General features: G+C 41.5%; 1 pseudogene; it reads left to right on the forward strand.

Moving 5' to 3' along the window:
• The first annotated feature begins 2,404 nt into the window (after positions 1-2,404).
• Positions 2,405-8,408, forward strand: LOC123990619 (annotated as a pseudogene).
• The last annotated feature ends 1,216 nt before the right edge of the window (positions 8,409-9,624 follow it).

Here is a 9,624-nt window from a genome sequence, read left to right on the forward strand (position 1 = left end):
CTCCTCGCACATCTTTATTCTCCACCTCTGGCAAGCCGTAGTCTCAGGTTCCATCTTCTTGTGTATTGTTCCAGATCAGTGAGACGTCTATGGTAGACATTGTTATTCTTGTTCTTCTTTTCCACACTTTTTAAAACTTTTGCCACTGTCATTTTCACATCCTTGATTTCACCACATGCAAACTTCACAGTCTTTTTCAAGCCTTCGATAACCATGGTGTTCGCGCCTACCATATTCTCAATGGCATCAGGCCTGGAGTTGATGAGTAATGAGAAAGTAGCCACGATGTCAGAGTTCATGTTGTTTTTTTCGAGTGTGGAGGTTTGCACGGAGTAACCGGTAAAGAGGGGAATTTGTCATCTTCAACAGCATTCGAAAGCATGATATTATCCATAGGCCAAGCGTAGTTACAGAAGTTGTCTATAAGCACGTTTTTCTCTTGCTGATTAGCAATAGAATGGATAACTACTTCCTTTCTTTTTTTGTCATGACTTTTCCTTTACATGCCGAAATAAATTATCCAATTATTATTCCAGTCACAGGAAAGGTCTTATATCTTGAACACATAAAAATAGTAATGACTGTAAATCTTTCTGAAGTTTGGTACGGAGCTCAGTAAAAAAAAAACGTCTGTTCAAGCCACCATCTGGGCACCTCCCGGAAATGGTTTCAATCTTTTTTCGACCATTCATTTTTCCCATAGGAATCACTTAAATTAGGGATGTGTTCCGTGTAGGCTTACCCTGGCATGATGTTTTGATAACCATGCAAAGCTCTCTTGGACAAGGTCACTTTTATCAATACAGTCGCCTGCAATTACCCCCAGAAATGAAACGCTAATTAGCTGCTAATGTGGCTATCATACAGAACTACACATCTTGTCGCAAGCTTTGACATCATGCCTTAAGGCACATTTCTCCGTGCAGTAACCTAGCAAGTAAATATTATAACCTTTTTTGTTTGATATTGCGTATTTCTTGTGTGCATGCTTGTTTGCATTTTCTAAATGACCTAGCTAGCTACCTTTAGCATTTTTTAGTTACTAGAATTACCAGAATGCCCCATTTGTGTAGTCAGATTTGCTAGCTAACGTTACGACGGCACCATGGCAAGGATAATTGGTTAGCTAACATGTCACCAATTAGAAACGTCTGACTACATGAGCTGTTTATTTTTAATTTTTTGTACTTTTGCCCCTTTTTCTCCCCAATTTTGTGATATCCAATTGGTAAGTATAGTCTTGTCCTATCGCTGCAACTCCCCTAGGGACTTGGGAGAGGTTAATATCGAGAGCCATGCATCCTCCGAAACACGACCCTGCCAAGCCGCACTGCTTCTTGACACACTGCTCGCTTAACCCAGAAGCCGGCCGTACCAATGTGTCGGAGGAAACACCTTCCAGTTGGTGACTGAAGTCAGCTTGCAGGCACCCGGCCCACCACAAGGAGTCGCTATAGTGCAATGGGACAAGGAAATCCCAGGCCCGGCCAAACCCTCCCCTAACCCGGACGACGCTGGGCCAATTGTGTGCTGCTTCATGGGTCTTCCGGTTACGGCCGGCTGTGTTACGGCCGGCTGTGACACAGCCTGGGATCGAACCCGGGACTGTAGTGCCTTAGATCGCTGTGCCACTCGGGAGGCCCGAGTTAACTAGCTAGCTAGCTAAATATCGCCTAGTGAGCTTGCTGGTCAGACACCTTGGTTAGATAGTGAGCTAAAGTTGGCTTGCTAGCTCACAAAGTGCTTGTGGCCTCAATGTTTTCCCATACAAAACACAAACTCATCAAATGATACAATATTGTGTAAAACATTGAATTTGTAGATGCATCAAAATGGACTTTATATCCCCTTTTCCTCGTGGTTTAGACATGACTCGTGACATGCGGAACATCAGGCTCACCCCAAGAGAAAGTAGTGCATGACAAATGCCACCCTCAGCAAGGAGATCTGTTGGAAGTGATGGGGGAAAGACATAATTGAAACATCATGGATATAAATTCCAACTGTGCCCATGATAAAATGCCATGTGAGTTGTGTTGTACTACTGAATGAATCTGTGAGCAGATGCACTCAGACCAGCCTTTGCGATTTAACTTACGTTAACTACATTACTTTAGCTGGCTGCTTTTGAGCAAAACTTGTATAATATAACCTATTCTGGGAACCTAGTGTGTGTATGAACTTTGTGGAAGTTTGAACCATTGGCTTCCCTGAAACAGGTCCTGACAGGAGGCGCGACGAGAACTCTGATCCGGAGCCTGCCCAAAAAACTGATTGGAATAAAACCTCAAAGTAAGAACAAAAACTGCGTGAAAGAAATATTTATAAGATATTTAGATGTTCACTGATGCAATGACAGCTTTGGGAGCATGTGGTCCTTGAAAAACTCCTCTAATCCAGCAAAATGAGTCTGCCAGAGGTCGTCATGCTGGATGGGGGTGGTGATGGAGGCTTTGGTGGTCCACACAACGAAGAAGCAAGTGTCCCTTCCATTGATGTGGAGCTGCCCTTGGACCTAATGCCAGTAAGGATGGTCTTCATGGAGGGTGTAAGACCCTACCTCCTGGATCTAGAAATCCTTCGACTTCACTGCCTCCTCAGTGGTAAGGTCCCTTGCACCGTAGAGACACTTGACGTCCACCACAGCTGTGGTGCCCACCAGACCATCCAGTGAAGCACCCAGGACCCAAAGCTCTGACTCCTGCACATCCCTCCCTGTAGTCATTTTGAATGCCTTGATGCCCTCCTCTTCATTATCTGTGCCACACTTTACAGAAAACACCTCATCCAATGACTGTGATCCCTGGTCACCTATAGAGACCTGCCGAGAGGAAAGATGTTAAGTGCCACATGCCTTTCAATGCATGACTTTGAACACCTTGAAATGCATTTGTTGTATAATATGTGCTATATAAATAGTTTGATTTGGTTGATGACATTACAGCTGTAGAATATTTAATAAACTGTCATTTTCACATGAGGACAAGTGCAGTTTTTCCATAAACCTTTAATTGATCATTTAGGATTTTATCACTTGACATACTATCAGTCATATAGTGGGAAGGATCATATAAATCAAGACTGAATGCATGTACTGTATCACCCTGAAACAATCAATTCTGTTCCTTTCAAGATTTGTGTCTGGTCATGAAACTACAATACAGGCTGGATGTCTAAACAAAGTCCGTTCTGAATGTCAACAGATTTTTAGGCTCATTCTCCCTCAAAGACAACATTCTAGAACTGAGTTATAGCTCATCAAAGTCTGGTGTCTGGGGTAGTGATGCACGGGTTGACCTGGGGCGGTTGGGTTTAGGGTCATTAAATATTTTGTGGCTGTGGGTTGAAATAAGGAGAAACATAAAACTTAAATCCATAAATGTATAATTATTGTGCAATTTATATAGGCTACATTGAGTTTATTTTATTTTATTTTAGGCTATGTGGTATTAGTGCTTCAGCCTTAACTTTAGGGCTGTGTCGGCCCCAAATATCCTACACAGCCAATTGCAAAACAATGCTTTTGGGAACGGAGGCAAAAAAGGACATTGTCTAAGTTTAAGTCAATAAGACAGAAGCTGTGAAATGAGAGTTGAAAATAAAGAGAACGGCCAGAAAAGTAACGTTTGGAAAAGATTTGGTGAAGTTGTAAAAGAGGATGATAGCAGGCTATGTTATGTGTGATGATTGTGAGGCACTATACAAATTCGACAGTCACAAGACGGGGACTTCAAATAGGCCTATGGCATGTCAAGGGAACTGTAGCCTACTGTTTAGATGGTTTAAATGGAAATCCTCTGATAATACTAGTCCCGTGTGAATCGACATATCGATGTTTTGAGAGAAATGTCTGAGTTTGACAGGTATTGCTCGAGGTTTGATCAAGAAAACAAGAACTGAGTCGTTGAAATTAAACGAAGTGCTGCGCATAGCCTACAGTGCATTCTGAAAGTTTTCAGACCCATTTACTTGTCCACATTTTGTTACGTTACAGCCTTATTCTAAAATGGATTCAATAAAACATTTTCCTTATCAATCTACACACAATACCGTAAAATGACAGAGTGAAAACAGGTTTAGATATTTTTGTAAATGTATTACAAATACACAGATACTTTATTTACATAACTATTCAGATCCTTTGCTATGAGACTCGAAATTGAGCAGAAGCATCCTGTTTTGATTGTTCATCCTTGAGATGGTTCTACAACTTGATTGGAGTCCACCTGTGGTAGATTCAATTGATTGGACATTATTGGGAAAAGAACACGCCTGTCCACATAAGGTCCCAAAGTTGACAGTGCACGTCAGAGCAAAAACCAAGCCATCAGGTCAGAGAAATTGTTCGTATAGCTCCGAGACAGGATTGTGTCAATTCACAGATCTATGGAAGGGTACCAAAAAATGTCAGCAGCATTGTATGTCCCCAAGACTACAGTGGCCTCCATCATTCTTAAATGGAAGAATTTTGGAACCACAATGACTTTCCTAGAGCTGGCCACCAGGCCAAACTAAGCAATCGGGGGAGGTGACCAAGAATCAGACGGTTACTCTTACAGAGCTCAAGCGTTCCTCTGTGGAGATGGAAGAATCTTCCAGAAGGACAACCAGCTCTGCAGCACTCCACCAATCAGGCCTTCATGGGAGAGTGGCCAGACAGAAGCCACTCCTCAGTAAAAGGCACATCACAGCTCAATTAGAGTTTGCCTTAAGGCACCTAAAGGACTCTCAGACCATGAGAAACAAGATTCTCTGGTCTGATGAAACCCACATTGAACACTTCGGTGTGAATGCCAAGCGTCATGTCTGGAGGAAACCCTGGCACCGTCCCTACGGTGAAGCATGGTGGTGGCAGCATCGCGCTGTTGGGATGTTTTTCAGTGGCAGGGACTGAGAGACTCAGGATCGAGGCAAAGATGAACGGAGCAAAGTACTAAGAGATCCTTGATGAAAACCTGCTTCCGAGTGCTCAGGACCTCAGACTGGGACGAAGGTTTACCTTCCAACAGGACAATGACCCTAAGCACACAGCCAAGACAACGCAGGGGTGGCTTCGAGACAAGTCTCTGAATGTCCTTGAGTGGTCCAGTCAGAGCCCGGACTTAAACCTGATTGAACATCTCTTGAGAGACCTGAAAATAGCTGTGCAGTGACATTCACCATCCAACCTGACAGGCTTGAGAGGATCTGTAGAGAATAATGGGAGAAACTCCCCAAATACAGGTGTGCCAAGCTTTTAGCGTCATACCCAAGAAGACTCAAGTCTGTAATTGCTGCCAAATGTGCTTAAACAAAGTACTGAGTAAAGGGTCTGAATACTTATGTAAAAATGTCTAAAAACCTGTTTTTGCTTAATCATTATGGGATATTGTGTGTAGATTGATAAGGGTAAAAAAAAACAATTGAATGCATTTTAGAATAAGGCTGTAATGTAACAAAATGTGGAAAAAGTCAAGGGGTCTGAATACTTCCCGAATGCAATGTATATAAGAAGGTCCTACATGTATAAACTTTGACAGTGAATGCTTTTGTTTGTACATTTTGTACGGATTAATTGAACATTGCCAAATGCATTTTAAAAAATTCACCCGTTGAGCATGTTTGGGATGCTCTGGATAGATGAGTATGACCACGTGTTCTAGTTCCTGCTAATATCCAGCAACTTCGCACAGCCATTGAAGAGGAGTGGGACAACATTCCATAGGCCACAATCAACAGCCTGATCAACACTATGCTAAGGAGATGTGTCGCGCTGCATGAGGAAAATTGTTACCGTAATTTCTGTTAATGCATTCAATATATTGTTATTACAGTCTTTTACAGTTCTCACTGTCGGAGTGGACACGTTGTTTGCAGTGCACAATCTAGGCTACACTTGTGAGAAAAAAAGTTTTGTTTTATTTCATTCCATTTATGAGTTGTATATATTTATTAATTGTGTTTTGTTTGGAGTGCCCATGTCAATGTTGAGTAAGGACGGCACCTGACTACGCATAGAAATAGACCTAGGCTACCTGGCCTGTGCACAAATGTAGGCTTATAAATGTGCCCATTTGTGGATCTGATGGTATTTCTGATTGTCTTAACTCACCATCAGTAATGAGCTGTGAAGCTTCTCAAAGTAATTTTTTCTTCACCTCAAACAGCAAGTAAACAAGTAAATGTTTTTACATCCGTTGAGAATGACATCTTCCCAGCTCTCTCCCTGTCGATAACCATTCAGAGTGAAAGGGAAAGAAATATCATGCTCTGATCCAGTGGAATCTTCAGAAAATTGGCCTATCCGATTTACTTCTTATCCCTTGTGCAAATAGCTTACAGCTGTGTCTGTCCTGAGCTCACTGGTGCAGGAAACTCTCAGGGTCCAGAATATGCAAGCTTTGGCTAGACCAAGTTGATTGTTGATACAATGTTTCAAGTTCCTTGCAGACAGGCCATGAATAGCAAATGTGATTTAATTTTATTAGGATATTTTTTATCTGCAGGCTGCAATGTTTTTATATGTTGGCTATTTTTGTAGACTATTTTTTACATAGTTGGCAATGACAATATAAATTACTTTTAGATCTATATTTGTATAATTTTCATAGATCACGTTTTTATTAATCACATGACTGAGATAAGACTTTATTACGAAAATGTGCATATGAAAATCATAACTGGCATGCAGATTGGTAGAAATGGTAAGATAAATTGGCACTCCAAATGGAAAAGGTTGCCGACCCCTGGTATAGCCTATTACCAGCAACTTCGGGAGCGTAACAGGAGAATCTGCAAAGCCCAGCAGCAGCTGGAGGAGGAGGTTTGTTTTTTCTTCTTCTGGTTAGGCTATCTTGATTTCTGGCTCCCTCGAGTCATTTGTGTGTGTCTTAATTATTTAATGACAGCGTGCTTAAAGCATCAGACAAGCTCAGTCGCCTACATATAGTTGATTTTATTAAAACACATAGGGTGTGTGTATGTTTGGAAAAATACACGTTTTAAAACTACAACCAGTCGATTGGTCGAAAGACCAGACTACTTTTGGTCGACCAATATGTTTTTTGGTCTGGGACAGCCCTAGTAAAATCTTTTAAATTATTGCATTTATATTTTTGTTCGCCAGTCTTTGTAACAAGTCAGATTTGTCTGTCGACGACAAAAATACACTGATCTACAATCCAAATTGGATGATGATTACATGAAGAAGGTGAATAGCACCTACATAAAATCAAGGGCAAAGTGGATAAGATTATCAAGTCAAGACAATTCTATTATTGAGAAGTGTGTGTTTCTCTGGCTGGACATTGGTCATCGGAGGGTGACAGAGATACAGACGCTACTCCTGTCAGGAGGAATCATGCTCCATAAATCAAACTGAGGACATAGAGTCCACAGCAGGAAATTATTTTGCTTCAATTGGCTCAGTACATTTTGTCCCATTGGATTAGACATTTTTAAGATTAAGTTATTGATTTGCTGCTCAAGTTTACCTGAACAAATACTACTATATTAGTATGCACCTAGTCTTGTGAAACCAGACGACTGTGTCTCAAGTCAAATGTATTTGTCACATGCGCTGAATACAACAAGTGTCTCTAAATATTACGCAGTAACTGTCTGGCCATGGTATTAGTATGCACTGTTCCAGTGCATACATATATTTAATACGGATGAATGTTTATATTCACTAAGTTGGACCATTAAAATGATTGTTTTGTCTCTTGTAGGAAACATATTTGGTGAGCATGTCGGTGGAAGATGGGGTGGTAGTGTACCCCTACCCCCTGGCTCTCCTGTCCATCTTCCACAATGACTGGATCGTTGGGGACATGCACTGCCAGCTCAGTGGCTTCATCATAGGCCTCAGTATCATTGGCTCCGCCTTTAACATCTTGGCCATTTCCATCAACCGGTACATCTGCCACAGCCTGCACTATGACCCCATGTTGTGCACCAGGAACATCTGCTGTTACCTGGGCCTCACTTGGCTGCTCACTGCCATGGCCACAGTGCTCAACTTCTTAGTGGGTTCTCTGCAGTATGACCCACGCCTCTACTCCTGCACCTTCACCCAGACTGTCAGCTCCTACTAGACCAGTTCTGGTGCTGATCCACTTCCTGGTGCCCCTCTCGGTGGTCTGTTACTGCTACCTGAGGATCTGGGTGTTTATCATCCAGGTGAAACAGGGTGAAACCAGATGACAAGCAGAAACTAAAGTCATTTCTTGACCATGTTTGTGTTGTTCCTAATGTTTGATGGGCTGGGGACCACTAAACATTATTGGCCTGGCTCTGGCCATTAACTCTGGAACGGAATGGTGGCAGCAAAAATCTCAGATTGGCTCTTTGTCTCCAGGTACTTTATGGCCTATTTCAACACCTGTCTCAATGCTGTCATCTACGGGTTACTCAATCAGAACTTTTAGTAAGGAAAACATACACTTCCTCTTAATGCTGTGTACCCCTCAAACTATTTTTATGTAAGGCTACAGGTGTTGGACTGAGGGATTTAAAATAACAAATAAACTATCCAGTGGCGAGCCGTCATTCAGACCCACATTTTTAGCAAAGATGGCCTGTTTTGCATGTTATTTTAGCATTAATACATGTCTCATATCTATTTACAAACAAGGTAAAAAATAATATATATCATTGAGTTATTAAAGCCGCATACAAACATGGTCTCTTTTTTTGGTTTCTTGAGTAAGGCAGCTCCAAAATGCAGGTGTTTCAGCCTAGCTCAGTGCTTTCTGTGTGGGGCAAGCCAACAGAAAATATGGAGCGTTGCGCTGTGATTGGCTCAGTGTTCTGTCACTCGGGGGTGACTTTACGTCACTGCCAAGTGGAAGAGGAGACCTTAAATTCTAGCCCTTTAGGTGTTACATTAGAAGTGCTCATCCAAAAACAGTCAAGGTCATTGGCCACAGATAAAATTACATCAAATCACATTATACTGTATGTACAGTAGCTTTGATTGGACTGATCATGTCAGCATCATACTTTCACAATCTTAGCTAGCAGTCATCATCATCAATCAAGTCGACAATATACTGGCAAATCCTTTTTAATCCTTGTCATATGAAGTTAAATAATGAAGAGAAATTATAGATAAAATGTTTCGGTGATCATTGGCCATTACACAACATTACACAACAAGTATATCGCAAATTCAACAGGTGGTTTGGAAGAAATCAGTGACAGTGGCTGTGTGGTCCCAAATCTGGTATTAAGGGGCTCTTTTCCAAGTTTAAAATGATAAACATTCAACATGATTTGTGCCATGCTCAAAACAACTGTTAACTTGACTTAAGTGAGTTTCAAGACAACTAAGAAGTCGGGAATAAATGAGCTCTGACCTGAGAAAATACGTTTTGAATGGTCAACCAACTCGGAATTATAAATCCGTCCTCCAGTTGTTTTGAAAGCACCATAAATCCAGAGAATGCAAGACTTTGTTGGCAAGATTTGCCCACGAAGACCCGCCGTGCCACCTCCTGTTCAAGTGATCACAACACAACAAGGTGAGTCCAAAAATGTATTATATGCTGCTGCATGAATTATGCAATATGCCAGGGAGATATGTATACTGTAGCTCAGAAAGTAATAATAAGTGTGTGTTGTGAAATAAGATGTTAGTGGCCC

Source organism: Oncorhynchus gorbuscha, linkage group LG02 (assembly GCF_021184085.1).
Source record: "Oncorhynchus gorbuscha isolate QuinsamMale2020 ecotype Even-year linkage group LG02, OgorEven_v1.0, whole genome shotgun sequence".
In the NCBI taxonomy this organism is placed as follows: domain Eukaryota; kingdom Metazoa; phylum Chordata; class Actinopteri; order Salmoniformes; family Salmonidae; genus Oncorhynchus; species Oncorhynchus gorbuscha.